Genomic DNA, 18839 nt, shown 5'->3' with positions numbered 1-18839 from the left:
AGAAAAAATACATAGCACTATATCTCTGAATACAAACAGAGGTTCCATTCTCCAGGACACAAAGGTATAGAAATGCTCAACATTTTGTCATTGTTGAGTAGGGATGGTATTTTTGATAGTAAATAACAAAGCTCAGAACCTGCCACGGCAACTGGAAAACTGGATTAGGATTACCAGAAAGAGGTTTGGAAGGACCACGTGGGCCTGGAATTACCCCAAGTGTTAAATAAATAGATCAGTTTACTTCTCCTGAGGAAACATAATCTCCTAGGCTACAGGAGAAAACCTGAGGGCAAGGAGTGACCAGACTACCCCTCAGCTTACTACCTGAAATGAATTTGGTTGTGAACTCCAACACCCACCCCCTAGATTTGCACAGCAAAGACGGGGCTATGCCTGTGCAGTACACAAGGGTCAAGGAGGGACTCAGGTTTATTCATTTACTCCATCAGTCTTACGACATATATTTATCGAACACCCATTATGTGCAAGAAACTGAGACTCAAAAGTGGAGAGAAAAAGAACACCTCAGATTTGTTTCCTCCTCTCTAGGAGCTTACTGTCTAGATGTTCAACAAGGAAAAATGATTTAAGAGTGAAAAGTGTTGTGATATAATTATCCCGACTGAAAGTCAGGGTTCTGATAGGTAGTGAATTTTAAGCCAAGACCTGAAGGCTAAGAATGGCCTATTGCCTACCCCATTAGATTTTTTTAACTTTGCTAATTGATTTATAAAATTTTAAGAAAATATTTTCTGGATATCAATTGTTTGTTATAACTGAAAACACTTCTCAGACAGACACTTAACTTTTACCTTTGTTCATGGTATTTTTTTCTTTTGACAATAAAAGTTGGAAGTTTTTCGTTGTTGTTGTTGTTGTTGTTTGAGACAAGGTCTGGTTCTCTCCCCCAGGGTGGAGTGCAGTGGCATGATCCTGGCTCACTGCAACCTCTGCCTCCTGGGCTCACCTCAGCCCCCTGAGTAGCTGGGACCACTCGTGCACACCACCATGCACAGTTAATTTTTTTATTTTTAGTAGAGATGAGGTTTCACCACATTGCCCAGGCTGATCTCAAACTCCTGAGCTCAAGTGATCCACCTGCCTCAGCCTCCCAAAGTGCTGGGATTACAGGCCTGAGCCACTGCACCCAAGCAAAGTTTGAAGTTTTTGATGTAACCAAATTTATCTCTTTTTTTATTTCATACTTTTGTTGTTTGTGTCTTGTTTGCCTAATATTTTTCCCTGAGATCATAAAGCTGTTCTCCTAATAGTTTTAAGTAGATTTTCTTATAATAGTTTTGAAGTTTTGCTTTTCACATTTAGATCTTTAATCCATTTGAAATTTAACTTTTTTGGAAATTTAACTACTAAAAAATGTGAATTAGACATTTCATTTTATTTTTTTCCATAAGGAAGGTGAATTTTGGCAATGCCATTTATTGAATTTACCCTTTTCCAACTGGTATATGGAAAGTTCCTAGAAATATAATCTGTTCCCAGATCTAATTATCTATTCTGTGTCGATAGTACAATTTTGTTTATATAACTTTTTAAAAATGTCTTTATATCTGATAGAGAAATCCCCACCTCCTGCTTCTTTTTTAGAATGTCTTGGCTAGAAATTCTTAGAATCTGTTTGTTAAGTTCCACACAATAATGCTGGGATTTTGATTAGAACTGCATTAAATTCGTAATTTAATTTATGGAGAATTCACATCTTTCTATCAAGCATTTGCTTCCATAAATATGTTAGATTTCTTCATTTCTTCAGCTGTTCTTTCATATCCTTTGTGATAGTTAATTTTATGTACCAATTTGCCTGGGCCACAGGATGCCCAGATATCTGATTAAACACTACTGCTGGGTGTGTCTATGAAGGTGTTTCCAGAAGAGGTTAGTTAGTACTTGAAATGGTGGACTGAGTAAAGATGATGGCCTTCCCCAATGTGGGTGGACATCATTCAATCCGTGGAAGGCCTAAATAGAACAAGAAGGTGGAGAAAGTTTGGATTATCCTCTCTCTGCTTGACTGCTTGAGCTGAAACATCAATTCCTGCCCTTGGCACTCCTGGTTCTCAGGCCTTGAACTATGTCACTGGCTTTTCCTAGGTCTCCAGCTTGCAGACAGCAAACTGTGGGACTTCTCATTCTGTATAATTGCATGAGCCAATATCTTATAATAAATCTCTTTCAGCCGGGCACAGTAGCTCACGCCTGTAATCCCAGCATTTTGGGAAGCTGAGGCGGGTGGATCTCCTGAGGTCAGGAGTTCAAGACCAGCCTGGCCAACATGATGAAACCCCATCTCTACTTAAAATACAAGAATTAGCCGAGCGTCATGGCACATGCCTTTAATCCCAGCTACTCTGGAAGCTGAGGCAGGAGGATCGCTAGAAACCAGGAGGTGGAGGTTGCAGTGAGCCAAGATCGCGCCACTGCCTTCCAGCTTGGGCAACAAACCAAGACTCCATCCAAAAAAAAAAAATCTTTCTAGATAGATAGATAGGTGTAGATATATAAGTATCCTTTTGCTTCTGTTTCTCTGGAGAACCCTGACTAATACATTCTCTAGTAAATTTTTCTCCATAAAGAAAAATTTAAATTTTTCTCCATAAAGGTTTTGCAATGGATGATATTTTCAAAAGCTAAAGTTCATGAGTAGCAGAAAGTTTAGGTTTAAGGTAGAAATTAAAGTTATAATCCAGAAGTTTCCTCTGAATCAGCTTAATATAATTAAAACTATCATGAAGAAAATAAAATGGAAATTCATTTTAATGGACCACTCTGGAAGATAATGGGAATGTGTTCAGCATAATCTGTGTTGTAATATTTTAGTTTTTTTTTTTCACCCTTACAAGAAATCAAAAGAAAGTCTGTCCTAGTGTTTCTTGGAGCATCTATCTAATATGCTAGAGTCATAGGAGTTTCCCAGGCATATTTGTTCAAGCCTAGACCTGGAGAAGTATCCTCTTCAAACAGGACTACTAGCTGCCCTTAGGCTCACGAAGTGTTGAGAAGAAGCCTAAGAAGGTAATCACCACAGGCTGGATACCAGAAAGTGAATGCATGCTTTCACCTCTAGCTGGAGCCCTTTTCTACTCCACAGATGTTCACTGCCCTTTTCTATCCCTTCCATTCCACATTTTTATACTGAAGCATAACTTATGCTAACACCTCATCCCCTGGATTACTTTAACAGAGAATAAAACGTAAGGTAAGGAAATTAAGCTGTTAGAGTAAAATTGCAGGTGTGAGCCTGGCCACCAAGTCTCCATTTTAGTGAGTTCAGACCACTCAAATTAAAACTGATCCGTATCAATGACCTAAAGGAAGCCTTAGCAGGATGAGAGAAACCTAAGTGGGAGTGTGAAGACATGCCCCAACAATCATGATTTCTGTGTGGCAGGGGACAGTGAAATTGGGCCTATTCCAGAGTTCCTCAGAAATGTGAGTCACCTACATGAGACATGGCTCTGTTTGAAGAGCCTCTGAGAGCTGTCTTAGAATAAGGGAGTCAGCATATTCTTTTCCTAAAAGTGAGAAAAGAATCAAATTTAAATGACCTTCCAGTTACCTTCTGAGGATGATCCAATACAAGTTAAGGTAACATTTATAAGAACATTATGATATTTTCTAAACTTTGTAATCTCTATGTTTGCCATTTGTGTTAAGGTATCATAATCACCAGAGTAATCAACAGTAAAATCCCAAAAGTTTTAAAAGCCTGCAGGCTTCTTTTGAGGCCATCAAAGGTAGAAGCACTTCCCAACATAGCCTTAGAAAATGGGAACTGATGAGGAGATACGCATGTTCAATTCTTTAGTGTTGCAAGGGGAAAGGTGCGCTACGTGAAATCACTGTCTGTATGGAGAGTGTGATTTAATCTTCAAGCAGCTGAAACTACATCATGTGTTTTCCAAGATAGCTTTTCTGCATACAAGCTCTCTCCTTTTGATCCCTGCCATGTTTGTTAGCTAGGAGTCTGTGCTTGGGGCAAATGGAAGTGATGATGATGCTACCATAGAAAGCTAATGCTTACATAATAACTTAGTTGTCTATCGCTGCCATAACAAGTTACCACAAAACTAGCAGCTTAAAACAACACAGACTTATTACCTTGCAGTTTTGTGGGGTCAGAAATCCAGTGAGCTCAACTAGTTCCACACTCAGAGTCTTACAAGGGCAAAATCAAGTTGTCCACCTGCCTGGACTCTTCTCTGGAAGGCTTAGGGGGAAAATCCACTTCAAAACTTATTCAGGCCCCTGTTTCCTCACTGACTGCCAGCCAGTGTTGCCTTTAGCTCCTAGGGGACTCTCTCCAGTTCTCCTCCTCACACACAACAAGCAAGACTTTTGTCACCATTAAAAGTCTGAATATTAAACAGGTTCTTGAACTGGTGGCTCATATCTATCTGCTCATTCAGCTTTCCCACCTGTCTCATCCCCAGTAGCTTTTCCAGAACTGCTCCCTTCACCGTGAAGCTCCCTGAGTTTTCTCAACTCAAACTTGAGCTTTTTTAGCATGTTTACTTTTCTAATGAAGACCTCATGGACAGGGTAACTAGACTGGCAAGGCTTTCTATGTCTTTCTAGTGCTGTCTAAAATCAATTTATTGATTGTCTTTTTTAAGACATCTGTCTGCACCTCTGGGATCATGATTTCCATCATCTTCTTCTGGATTTGTCAGACCTGTTGGTGCTGAGCATAAGCAAAATGCAAACTGATTGCTGGCTCAACACAGAACAAATGAAGCAAATAACCACAGGTAGCCTGAACATCAACATGAGCTTCAGTCATGAACTACCATGGAACACATTTTGTCACGGATAAGATTCATACCATGAAAGCTGGGCAGGTGGTTTTTGCCCTGAACATTCTCAGTAATTAGTTTGAATTTTCTAAATGCAGCTTCATCATTCTCCAACTCAGCAAGACTTACCTCAATATTCCAACCCTTGAGGCCAACAGATGCAGTTTTTGTTCCTTGTATCCCTGGGACTAGTGTTCTACCAATATTTCTTACATTGAACATAGCTGGTGCTTTCACATTGTACCAGTCTTCTTAGAAAATGTTATCAACCACTTTCTTCTTGGCTTCCTTTTTGCTGCTTTTTGTAAAGCACTTATTCTTGCCAACCACCATCATGCTGCTTAGAGAGCCAAAAGGGGCCAGTCCTTGCAGATGGCCACATGGCCTCCTACATCTTAGGGCCGGCAGTGCTGACGCAAATGCTTCTCATGCTTGGAATCTGACTTCTCTTTCTGCTCCATCACTTTTGCTGCCAGCCAGCAAAAGTCTTCTGCTCTTAAGGGATCATGTGATTAGATTGTGCCACCTGGATGACCTAGGGTAATCTTCCCTGTCTTAAGACCTATGACATTGATTATAACTGCAAAGTCCCTTTTGCTGTGTAACATAACATATTCACAGACTCTAGGCTTAGGATGTGGGTATCTTTGAGGGACCATTCTGTCTACTATGCATAGTGTGTCTCGTGTTTGTGCCACATAATGTCCTGGGTGCTCTACAGACAGCAATTGATTTAAACTTCACAAAAACCTTATGACTGGCACTTTGAATATCATAACAATCTTACAGATAGGGACCAAGGTAAAAAGCTTAAATAACTTGCCCAAGGTCATGCAATTTTTAACTAGCACTAGTGAGCTTCAAATGCAGAGAGACAGAGGGAGACCCTGTCTCAATAAATAAATAAATAAATAAATAATTAGCATACAGGCTTTACCATCTATGTATAAACAGGACATAAAAATTCAGCCAGCCATAGTATCTGTGCCCTTAAGAATGATACATGATGGCCGGGTATGGTGGCTCACACTTGTAATCCCAGCACGTTGGGAGGCTAAGGCGAGCAGATTGCTTGAGCCCAGGAGTTTGAGACCAACCTGGGAAACATGGCAGAACTCTATCTCTAGACAAAGTAGAAAAATTAGCCAGGCATGGTGGTGCTGGCCTGTAGTGCCAGCTACTCAGGAGGCTGAGGTGGGAGGATCACCTGAGCCTGAGGAGGTCAAGGGTGCAGTAGGTCATGATCAGGCCACTGCACTCCAGCCTAGGCAACAGAATGAGACCCTGCATCAAAAATTTTTTATAAATAGAGTGGTGCATGATTTTTTTATACTCCCAAGTTTAGAGACCAGCCTGGGCAACATAGAAAACAATTTTTTAAAAAATTAGCTGGGCATGGTGGCACATGCCTGTGGTCCTAGCTACTCAGGAGGCTGAGGTAAGAGGATTACTTGAGCCCAGGAGGTTGAGGCTGTGGTGAGCCATGATCGCGTCATTGCACTCCAGCCTAGGTGACAGAGTGAAACCCCATCTCAAATAAAAAGAAAGAAAGAAAGAAGGAAAAGGAAAGAAGAAAGAAAGAGAGAGAGAGAAAGAAAGAAAGAAAGAAAGAAGGAAAGGAGGGAGGGAGGGAGGAAAAGAAGGAAGGAAGGAAGGAAGAAAGGAAGGAAAGAAAAGAAAGAAAAGAAAGAAAAGAAAAGAAAACAAAAGAAAAGGAGGAACCTCGGTTCCAGGTGACATCACTGAGTCACTGAATCAGACCAACCCTGAAGCCTGCCCTACCACTTTTGCATAAGATAATAAGCCTCCTTAGTCCATTTTCTGCTACTATAACTGAGTACTACTGACTGGGTAATTTATTTAAAAAGAAGTTAGCCAAGCACGATTGCTCATGCCTGTAATCTCAGTACTTTGGAAGGCTTGGGGTAGGAAGACTGCTTGAGCCCAGGAGTTTGAGACTAGCTTGACCAATGTGGTGAGACCCCATTTCTACAAAAAATCTTGTAAATAGTTGGGCATGGTGGCACACATCAGTGGTCCCAGCTACTCAGGAGCCTGAGATGGGAGAATCACTTGAGCCCAGAATGTTGAGGCTGCAGAGAGCCCTGTTCACAGCACTGCACTCTAGCCTGGATGACAGAACAAGACCCTGTCTAAATAAATAAATAAGAAGTTTGTTTAGCTCACAATTCTGGAGAGTCCACAGTCACAATTCTGAAGTCCAAAAGCACAGCACCAGCGTCTGGTGAGGGCCTTCTTGCTGCATCATAAAATGGTGGAAGACATCACATGGCAAGAGGGAAAGTCCATGCAAATCAAATCAGATCTCTCTTCTTCTTATAAAGCCACCAGTCTCATCATGGGGGTCTTACCCTGACATCCTTATTTAATTCTACACTCCTCCCAAAAGGCTTACCTCCAATCAACCTATGAATTCTGAGATTAAGTTTCCAACACATGAAATTTGGCAGACACATTCAAATCATAGCATTAGTTAAGTCCATTTGAGTTGGGGTTTGTGTTATTTACAACTGAACACATCCTAATACAGAAAGGAAAGCGTATTCATTCTAGGTAAGAAGAGCAATGAGAGTAAAGATAGAGAGTAATGAAATAGTATGACCCCTAGAGGAGCTGTGGATGATTCAGTATCTGAAGCATAGACAAGGAGGAAGGCACTGCAAGGAATGAGGCTGAAGTTGCAGGCAGAAGTCAGTATATGGAGCTAAACATGCTAAATCACACTGATTTTATTCTATAGGGAGTGGGGGAAGATGGGAATTTAGAAGGCAGGGCTTCAATGCAATGACTTGCTTCAATTTTTATTTTAGACAGGTCACTAAAGGATTAGAAATGGGTGAGAAGTGACTGAGATATGGGTTAGATCAGCAAAGAAATTGTGAAAATCTAAAAGACATTGAGAGTAGGAATAAAAAAAGGGGACAAATATAAGAGACAGAGATTTCAGGAGGCTAAATCCACATGGCGAAGTCATGTATCAAAAGTAAGGAGTGGAGTAGAGGAGGAGTCAGGGCTCATGCCCACCTTCCTAGCTTGGGTTCCTGGCAGTCTGTGGCACCACTTGCTGAAATAGGGACTACAGATGGAGTTCCATTTTTGACATGTGGAGTTTCAGGGGCCGTGGGATGTGCAAGGGTTGCTTGGCAGGTACAATAATGTCCCACATGGTGCTGTTAAACTTTTAAAATCAATTGCCAACATTTTATGATTAAATTTTCACATAAAAATCTAATTTACCCCTTCTTTTCAAAAATCAGAAGATCTGACAGCATTGGTTCAATATTCCCACATGGTAAATGTAAACTCTGCGTGTGTTCTTCTATTCACCACAATCGTACCCGTCCTTACTATCCAGCTATTATCCATCCTACTGTATCTGGTCCCCTTAGATCTGAATTTGCAGTCCTTCTAATGTATGCAATTGATGTGCTGGAATTAAGCATCATCCCCTGAATCAAGTTCCCATCACTCACATATACCTTACTTCCTAGGTGCATTTCTAGAAGCATATGGAGCTCCTGCCACCAGCTTACCAACACCAAAATCTCTGGTCACCATGCCACCAACAGGCCACAGTTCCCTTCTTCTATAGTTGGGCTTGCTGCTACAACTCTGTCCCAAAAGGAGTCTCCAGTTTCCAGGTCTCATGCCTATAATATCTGAGCCTTAATCTAGTATTTTTCTCTTCCTTTGTCTATTTTTCCTCTTCCTACTTCCAATAAAAGAAAAGTAGGTCTATATTAGATGAGGAAAGGAAGAGTCAGAAACAGACCAGCCTAGACAAGGCCAACAGGCTAAACTGGGGGAAACTAAAGGTTACAGCCTTTCTTCCAAGTATCTGTGTGCACACAGGGTTGCCTGGCACCCTAACTGAAACTGTGACGGAGGCAGTTATGTCACACTTCTACCTTCTTTTCTTAGCCCCTGTTGTCTAGCACTCCCACCAGCCCCTGTGGGCCTCCCACATGCACACTCATGGCACGTGCTGACATACACAGTTCCCTTCTACTGGCAAAAACCTTCCATCCACCAAAACCTCCTTCTCTTCTCCAAAATAACCTCTTCTCTCCCCAACAATATTGCCAAGTATTTTTCTTTTTCTTTTATTTTTCCTTTCTTTTTTCTTGTTTTACACCTTCAGCTGCACTAAACATCTGTAGGAATAAATTTTACTTATACAGCTGCACTAAACATGTATAGGAATAAATTTTACTCATACAGGAGTTGAACTTGAAAATTCAATAATTTGAATTAAGGAGTGAAATTGAACCCCACTGTCTTAGTATGTAAGAACTGCTATAATAGGATACCATAGACTGGGCGGCTCAAGCAACAAACATTTATTTCTCCCAATTCTGGAGCTAGGAAATCCAAGATCAAGCCACCAGCAAATTCGGTGTCTGTTGAAGGCCGACTACCTCATTCACAGACAGCCAACTTTTCACTATACCCTCATGTGTTGGAAAGGGAAGAGCACTCTCTGAGGTCTCTTTTATAAGGCACTAATCCCATTCATAAAGGCTCCACCCTCACGACTTCATTACCTCCCCAAGACCCTGCCACCTAATACCATACAGTGGGGATTAGGATTGCAACACAGGAATTTTGGGGAAGCCACACAAATGAATTTGGGGGTACATTCAGTCCATGGTACCTGCTAAAAATTTCAGCATCATGAGAGAGAAGCAGGAATTACTAAGATAATTACTAAGAAGTATATATGGATTGGAGAACCTAACTACAGTCAAATGCATTTCTGAGCAGTCACTGGACAATTTAAGAAGCTACTCTCAGTCTTTTATCTCATGCCCAAGTTACACCAAGAGCAAAACAACTGAATTCTCAAGCACTAATCCTTGGTTATCTGCACACCAAAGCCTGGTGTGTACTTTTTGCCTGAAAACATGTTGTTCTCATTAGCAGTTATATCCAGATCAGGCCGACTCATGAACATTAAGGAAACAGAAGCTCTTCCCTTGCTTTGAATTACCGCTTCCTCTCTTGGCTCTGAGAATTATAAATGAATCTTATACAGGAGAATGTGTCTTCTGTCCATTGGCCACATTCGTGCTTATGTTTAGAACAACCCCATCTTCTTTCCTCTACTACTAATAGTATCTTATGGGTCTTAGGTAATTTTTTTTTTTTTTTTTTTTGAGACAGAGTCTCACTCTGTCGCTCAGGCTGGAGTGCAGTGGCATGATCTCAGCTCACTGCAACCTCCACCTCCTAGGTTCAAGCGATTCTCCTGCCTCAGCCTCCTGAGTAGCTGGGATTACAGGTGCGTGCCACTACGTCTGGCTAATTTTTGTATTTTTAGTAGAGACAGGGCTTCACCATGTTGGTCAGGCTGGCCTCAAACTCCTGACCTCGTGATCCACCCGCCTCGGCCTCCCAAAGTACTGGGATTACAGGCATGAGCCCCTGTGCCCAGCCGAGTCTTAGATAACGTTTAAAAGAGCATTGCTAACAGGATTGGTGGTGGTAATTATGTTTTGGTGATGGTAATAGTGCTATAATTTCATTTAATTAGCAACAATATGAAAACAACGTTAAAGAAGAAATGTTAAAATAACAATAGTAAAATTGAAAGCCCACCACTTTCACATACTGTTTCCATTTTTCATATGGCTTCATTAAGAGTGTCCATATTAAATACAATATTTTATATTCTTATTATTACAATATGATAATGATAAGCAAAACATCTGTACCTGGTGACGGATGGTGGAGTGGATGGGTGGGTATGTGTTATGGGTGAGGTGGCCATCATTCACACCAAGTCTTTTTTTTAAATATTTTAATTCATACTTAATTTATTTTAACTTTTTTTTTTAATTGAGATAGAGTCTCACTCTGTTACCCAGGCTGAAGTACAGTGATGCTATCTCAGCTCACTGCAACCTCTGCCTCACCTGTTCAAGCAATTCTCGTGTCTCAGCCTCCTGAGTTGCTGGGATTACAGGTGCCCATCACCATGCCCACCTAATTTTTGTATTTTTAGTAGAGATGGGGTTTCACCATGTTGGCCAGGCTGGTCTCTAGCTCCTGACCTCAGGTGATCCATCTGCCTCAGCCTCCCAAAGTGCTGGCATTACAGGCATGAACCACCATGCCTGGTCATACTTAATTTATTTAATTGCATTTATTTATTTATTTAAAAGATGGAGTCTTGCTCTGTTGCCCGGGCTGGAGTTCAGTGGTGCAATCATAGCTCACTGCAGTCTCAAATTCCTGGGCTCAAGCCACCCTCCTGCCTCAGCCAGCAGAGTAGCTGGGACTACAGATGCACACCACGATGCCGGGCTCCACCAAGTCTAAATTAAACTTATTAATTGATCAATACAATATTAATCTCTATTGACAGCTGCAAGTCATGGATAGTCCATTAATTAGCAACTTAAAATACCATCCTTCTAGATTCTAAACAGCGATTATAACATTTAACTCTTTACTTCCTAACTCTCATGGAAGGCTGAGGTTTGAGAAACAGCACTCATGTAGAATTGCATGAATGCCCTAATTCAAGTATCTATTTCACTCCTCAGCAAGCAAGTCCCTGGGTGTGCTGCCTAACTTGGTCCTTTTTGTTTGTTTGCTTTTTTCTTTTTGCACTTTTTTTCCTTTTGCCCTTATTTTTTGATTGAAATCAGCCGCATCAACCTCTTCATGTACCTCGGTTGATGTTATCAGAATTGACATGCTATCATGTCAAATCTCAAAATGAGAAGTATAAATAAAGACGTGAAAATGTGTATCACCTGAAAACTCACCAAAGAAATGTAAGCAACAGTGAGATGACTATGTTTGTTTACTGGATTAGCAGTGATTTCTTTTTAATTGATAATGAATACATTACTAGGCAATCACAAGTGGTGTGGTCTGGCTGGAGTGTCAAGCATGACAGGGATAGCAAGAGGGAGGAACCTGATCCATTCACTCATGTATTCAACAAATATTTATTAAGATCCCACTGTGTACCAGGCACTGGAATAGATGGTAAGGATACAATGGTGAGCAAAAACACATACGGTTCCTGCTCTTGTGGAGATACAGTCTAGTGGGGTAGATAGCTATTAATCAATAATCACACTAATTAATCTAAGCTGGGCGTTCTGCTCCAGGGACCACTAGGTGTCCTCATATCCACTCACTCTATCTACAATAACAGAGCTCCAGGTACACAGCTACGCACAAGGCAGCTAAAATAAAGGCTAATTTTCTGAGCCTCCCTTACAGCTGAGTGTAGCCACGTGACCAAGTTCATTCATTCGTTCATTCTTTTTCTTTCCTGCTTTCTTTCTCCTTTTCTTTCTTTCTTTCTCCTTTTCTTCTTTCTTTCTTTCTCTCTCTCTTTTTTTCTTTCTTTCTTTCTTTTTCTCCTTCCTTCCTTCCTTCATATGGACCACTTCACGAATTTGCATGTCACCCTTGCGCTGGGGCTGTAGCTAATCTTCTCTGTATGGTTCCAATTTTAGTATATGTGCCACAGAAGCAAGCACGTGACCAAGTTCTGGTGAGTAAAAGTAATGAGTGCAATTCCTGGGTCATGCTCTTATAAGGAGCAACTCTTTCCTCCCTTTTCTCTTTCTTCCTTCCACTGTCTGGAATGTGGATGTGGCAGAGCATTCTCCCAAAGCATGCTAGGGAGCCCAACAAGGCAGAAGGGTCCTGGGTTCCCAACACTGGAGCCTCCAGACAAGTCCTGGGCTGCTTAGGCCCACCTGGATTTAAAAAAATTACCTGGGCACAAAAATTACCTGGGCATGGTGGCAGATGCCTGTAATCCCAGCTACTCAGAAGGCTGAGGCAGGAAAATTGCTTGAACCTAGGAGGTGGAGGTTGCAGTGAGCCAAGATTGCACCACTGTACTCCAGCCTAGGTGACAAGAGCGAAACTCTGTCTCAACAACAACAACAAAAAAAAAAGAACTAAAAGAAGCCCACTGTGGCTTAGAACCTAGAGTAACAATGTATTAAAATAATGGTGGGAGGTGATGCCAGGCTTCAAGGACTTGAAGGCTATATCAGAGATGTGAGTCTTCATTCTAAGACCAGAGGGGCTTGAGCCCAAGGAGTTCAAGACCAGCCTGAGCAACATAGGCAGACCCTCACCCAAAAGAAAAGTTAGCTGTGTGGTGGTGTGTACCTGTGGTGCCAAACACTCAGGAGGCTGAGGTGGGAGGATTTTTTGAGCCAAGGAAGTCAAAGCTGCAGTGAGCTGTAAGCTGTGATTATGCCACTGCCCTCCAGCCCGGGAGACAGAATGAGACCCTGTCTCATTAAAAAATAAAATAAAACAGTGGGAAATGGTTAAAATATTTTAAGCAGGATAATGATATTACCAGATTTGTGTTTCAGATACATTGCTCTAGTTGGGATTAGGGTTAGGATTGTGGTTTGGATAATACTGCCGCAGTCTAGAAAAAAAATTCACAACCACCCGTGGTGGTATTATTATTAACTGTATTTTAGAGATGTGAAAACTCTGGCTCTAGGCACACAATTAGTGGCTGAGCCAGGACGCAAAGCCAGGTCAGAGAGTGTTCTACCAGCATTGCCATAATTTATTTACCAGTCCCCTGGCATTGCACTAGGGTAGCAGAATAGCTTTTCTCTTGTATCTTGTGCACAAGAATTATATTACTGGGCACGATGCTTTACCCAACTTTCAAAGTAGACAGCCAACTTAATCTGCTAAGATGTTCTTCCTCCTGTACCCTGATTCTGGTGGAGAAATGCTCCTGAACCCTCTGCCTCCACGTCTACCCATAAGTTGTGGGGACAGAAGCACAGTGTGAGAAACAGACTCCACCACACCTTCTTGGCTGTGCAAAGAAGTCAGATGATGTTCGAGTCTGTGCTATTGTGCCAGAAAGCATATTAAGGAAGAAATAGTCCCTCTAGTGCAGAAAACGGGCTCTTCCACGAATTCAGGACCAAATCTTTTTATATAGAAAATCCATGTAGAATGAATGGGTCAGGACCGGGCGCTGTGGCTCACGCCTGTAATCCCAACACTTCGGGAGGCCGAGGTGGGCAGATCACTTGAGACCAGCCTGGCCAACATGGTGAAACCCTGTCTCAACTAAAAGTACAAAAATTACCTGGGTGTGGTGGCGTGCACCTGTAATCCCAGCTACTCAGGAGGCTGAGGCAGGATAATGGCTTGAACCCAGGAAATGGAGGTTGCAATGAGCCAAGATCGTGCATCTGCACTCCAGCCTGGGCGACAGAGCAAGACTCAGTCTCAAAAAAAAAAAAAAAAGAATGAGAATGAGAATGGGTGGGTCAGGAAAAATGTTCACCTCCCCCAAAAAGCCATAAGAGATAAGTTCTAATTTAGAAAAACATTCATGTAGGAAAGAGAAGGGGGATTGCTGGAAGAGAAGGTGAAGGATTATGAAGATAAATTCATAGTTTACCCTTCACAATTAGCAGAGGGTGCATTATTTAAGAATAGCCTTTGTTTATTAGTATAGCCTTCTTGGTCTTTGTTATTGATCATATGCCACCAAAAAACAAGTTCAGGATGGCTTTCTGTTTATTGTTAATAGCAGAAAATGTTCATGTATCCTGTCTGGGGTTTTTCTGTGTGGGGGCTGTGCATATTTATATTCTGTTTTGAAAAAACACAGAAGAGTACTTTTTGGTATGCAGAATTTTCTTCTTCCACTTACACTGCCTTACTAACTTGAAAAATGTGTTCCTAATAATAGCAAGATTTTTGGTGGGTGTGCTGTTAAGGTTTTGCTATCCACATTCGGTAACCATTAAATTACCAGTTCTAAGAGTTGTCAAATATTGACTGGAAAGGTGTTGCAAAGGTCTTTGCGAACACTTGACTATCAGATTTTTGGTCACTTAGTTGTTCTAGGCATCTTCTTTTTTTGAGAAGGAGTCTCACTCTGTCACCCAGGCCTGAGTACAGTGGCACAATCTCAGTTCACTGCAACCTCTGCCTCCCGGGTTTAAGTGATTCTTGTGCCTCAGCCTCCCAAGTAGCTGGGACTACAGGTGCATGCCACCATACCCAGCTAATTTTTGTATTTTTAGTAGAGACAGGGTTTCACTGTGTTGTCCAGCCTTGTCTCGAACTCCTGACCTCAGGTGATCCACCCGCATTGACCTCTGAAAGTGCTGGGATTTCAGGCACGAGCCACTGTGCCCAGCCTAGTTCTGGACATCTTCCATTCACCCCTCAAGATGCTCTCTACCCTTCTCCACTGTCCTCTGTGCTCTGGGAAGCTGACCACTATAGACTAGGTCAGCTGGCTTCCTTGTCTTCTGGTTACTGCGGGTCCAGCAATGGGGAGACCAGCAGGAGATCTGAGGGTTTAGCAGTGTGATCCCTCCCTGTAGGGTTACTTCCAGCTGGTCTAGTTACATAAAGGAGGTGAGAGGGGGCGGTCTTTGCTTTTCGCTTCCATCAGACAGGCCCCTGTCTCCTGGTTCCCCCCCCCCACCCTTGACCCTTTAGACTTAGAGCAATAATGGGGCCCCACTGCTACTAGCCCTGGGGGACTGCACTATTCATGGTTTCCTACACCTGGTCCACACCTCTGTAAACATTCCCTTTATTAAACTCTCCTTAAGTAATCCCAGTTTAAATGTGTCTTCTGTTTTCTTCAAGGTCTCTGACTGACACAGTAATAATACCTTACAGCTAAAAGCTTTTACAGTGTCTCATTAATGTATTCAGACTTGGATAACATTTTTTGGATTTTTTAAACAGTAGACCTAGAACCTTAAAATGTGTCAGGGTTTGATTCCTAATCTGTCTGCTGTTAAGTAGAACCGAACAGTGCCTTTGTTTTTGTCACTGGCATTTATTGTAGCCTTCGTGTTTTTATTTTCATCTGTTGTTCCCTGTATGGTTTTTATATTTATGTCATGTTAAGGCATGAAACAGCTTTTTCCCATTGATTATTGTTGGTTCATTTTTTATCCTCTCTAATGCCCGGACTGACAAGCCTGTGAATGCCCAGAAGACAAGGATCAAGTGTTCTTCTGTTTGTATCCTCTGCATGAAGCACAGGACAGACATTTTGAATGAATGGAGAATATCATCTATTCTGGATTTCAGTTATTAGGGAGCAAAGATTATCAGACAGTGCTCTGCCCACCTGGGCACTACCCAGTTATGCTCTGAAGCGCCAGCAATGGCTGACAGGAATTTTATACATTCTCACAGCTTAACCACAGAGGTTGTATAATGTGAATCAAAAATCAGAGATGAACCCAAACCTACTTTCCACTTCGAAGTAAAGTTTCTTTCATAGAGAATAAGGGATTCATAGGAATGTAAAAGAAATCCTTCAACTTGACAACCCACTGACAAGACAGCTGAAATGTATGAGACAGAAACCATTTTTCTTCTTTGTATTGAAAGTAGGTTAATGTGGTTAATTCATGAATGTTTAAATGGGATAATTTGCTCAGAGAAAAAAAAATTGTTCATCTTTGAATTTTTGAAGGAGAAAAGAATGAAAAGGTAATGTGAGTCTGTGAGCCCCTCAGCTTCCGAAGGTCCCTCACCACCGTCTCCATTTGCTTTGCCCTCTTCCCATGCTCTGATCAGCTCTAATTTTTTTTTTTACACTGCCAGCATCTTGATTTTATCTAATTTTTGACTCACATTATACAGCCTCTCTGGCTAAGCTGTAAGAACATATTACATACATTGGGATGGGTACAGTGGCTCACAGCTATAATCCCAGCTTTAAGAAGCCAAGGCAGAAGGATTGCCTGAGCTCAGGAATTCGAGACCAGCCTGGGCAACTTATCAAGACCCCATTTCTACAAAATAATTTTTTTTTAATTAGCTGTGCATGGTGGTACATGCCTGTAGTCTCAGCTACTGAGGAGGCTGAGGCAGAAGAATCGCCTGAGCCTAGGAGTTGGAGGTTACATTGAGATATAATTGTGCCACTGCACTCCAGCCTGGGCGACAGTGAGACCCTAAAAAAAAAAAAAGAAAAAGAAATAAAATTTTTTTTAATGTGCAAAAAAAAATAACATACATGTTTCCACCTTGCTTACTAAGTGTTGTTTACCTTTCTCCTGTTTGCTCTGGCACTGACCATTGTTTTAAACTTTACAATGCTGGTCTGGCTTGGTGGCTTATGCTTGTAATCCCAGCACTTTAAGGTGGAGGCAGGAGGATCCCTTTAGCCCGTGAGTTTGAGATCAGCCTGGGCAACCTCCCAACTACTTGGAGGGCTGAGATGGGAAGATCGCTTGAGCCTGTGAGGTCGAGGCTGCAGTGAGCCATGATGGCACCATCTCTTTTCAGCCTGGGTAACAGCCAGACCATGTCTCAAAGATAAAAATAAAACAATATTAGAATGCTAAAACTTTCATTTTTAATTTTACATGCCTAAGTATCCTCCTTTAATTAATTAGGCATTCATCAACTTTTATCATCTCAATTAAATGATGAAAGAGTTAATTTACATCATTAATTTTTTAAGTTAATTTATATTAAGATCTTCATAGTATTATTTATATTTTCAACCAGTGTATGTAATCCAAGTATCCAACAATAAGTAGATATGCCAACTGAAGCAGATAAGGCCAATTAAAAAATGACAAATATACATGTGTCAACCTCCTTGGCAACTAATACGAGCAAATTCCAGTCAACCTCAACCTGGAAAAAGACCACTGGCAATGGCAGTGTCCCCACTGCTGCTGTGTGGTCTATCCCAGCTGCAGTCCCTGGCTGAGTATTCCAGTTCACTGCTTTTGGGTCTAAGCTTGCATCTTACCTCTCAAAAGCCCTGAATAAAGCCCTACAGAATTCTGACAGCCAGAACACAATCTTCACACATCTGTGGCACACAGGACTTCAGAATTAGTTCCAATTGACAACCTCTTCATTCACTGAGAATCACTTCAGCTAACTTATCTCACTGGCCCACACCTCCCTACCCCTGTTCCTGTATTGCCCTGTAGACTTATTTTGAGTTACTGATCCTAATCATACAATATTTACTGGCACCTGCTATGTGCCAGACGTTAAGCATTGGTGAATGACAGGATGTGGTTGCTGTATCAACCCTCCTGTGGGCCTTTTCTTCTTTAAAAGGTAACAAACCGGCCAGGTGCAGTGGCTTACGCCTGTAATCCCAGCACTTTGGGAGGCTGAAGCGGGTGAATCATGAGGTCAAGAGATTGAGACCATCCTGGCCAACATGGTGAACCCTGTCTCTACTAAAAATACAAAAAATTAGCAGGGCATGGTGGCACACGCCTGTAGTCCCAGCTACTCGGGAGGCTGAGGCAGGAGAATCTCTTGAACCTGGGAGGTGGAGGTTGCAGTGAGCCGAGATCACACCACTGCACTCCAGCCTGGCAAGAGAGCAAGACTCCATCTCGAAAAAAACAGAGATAACAAACCAAAAGTTCTCCAGATCCTAAAGGCTAAATCTTAACAAACTCTTAAGGACTACTAAAGACTAGAACCTAGACCTCTGTACAAACAGGTTTTGTTTGGTTTGTCTAAAATTAAGAAACTGCCTCTACGAGATTCCAGCACTCATTCATTCCTAACATAACCTCTTACCTCAGTGCTATGCTTGTGTTGGAAGAGTTGGTGCTCTTGTGTAAAAAAGCAGAATTTTGAGTGAGTCCAATCCCAAATTTTTTTTTTTTTTGAGATGGAGTTTCGCTCTTGTCACCCAGGCTGGAGTGAACGATCTCGGCTCACTGCAACCTCCACCTCCCGGGTTCAAGCAATTCTTCTGCCTCAGCCTCCTAAGTAGCTGAGACTACAGGCACCCGCCACCACGTCTGACTAATTTTTTGTATTTTTAGTAGAGACGGGGTTTCACCATGTTGGCCAGGCCAGTCTCGAACTCTTGACCTCAGGAGATCCACCCGCCTTAGCCTCCCAAAGTGCTGGGATTACAGGCGTGAGCCTCTGTGCCCAGCCCCAGTCTCAAATTCTGTTAGTTTGACTGGAAAGTTACACAGTAATGCATGCATGCCTCTGTTATTTTTA

At 41.9% G+C, this 18839-nt stretch overlaps 1 non-coding gene across 1 annotated transcript; it reads right to left on the bottom strand.

Annotated features, from left to right (window-relative positions):
* Positions 1–12229: 12229 nt before the first annotated feature.
* LOC112134747 (U6 spliceosomal RNA) lies at positions 12230–12337 on the bottom strand. The gene has a single exon (XR_002916109.3). It is a non-coding gene; the product is annotated as a U6 spliceosomal RNA (small nuclear RNA).
* Between the last annotated feature and the right edge of the window lie 6502 nt (positions 12338–18839).

The sequence above is a fragment of the Pongo abelii genome, chromosome 7, assembly GCF_028885655.2.
Source record: "Pongo abelii isolate AG06213 chromosome 7, NHGRI_mPonAbe1-v2.0_pri, whole genome shotgun sequence".
Classification (NCBI taxonomy): domain Eukaryota; kingdom Metazoa; phylum Chordata; class Mammalia; order Primates; family Hominidae; genus Pongo; species Pongo abelii.
Note: the sequence above shows the minus strand (reverse complement) of the source record. Positions and strands in the feature narration are given on the sequence as shown.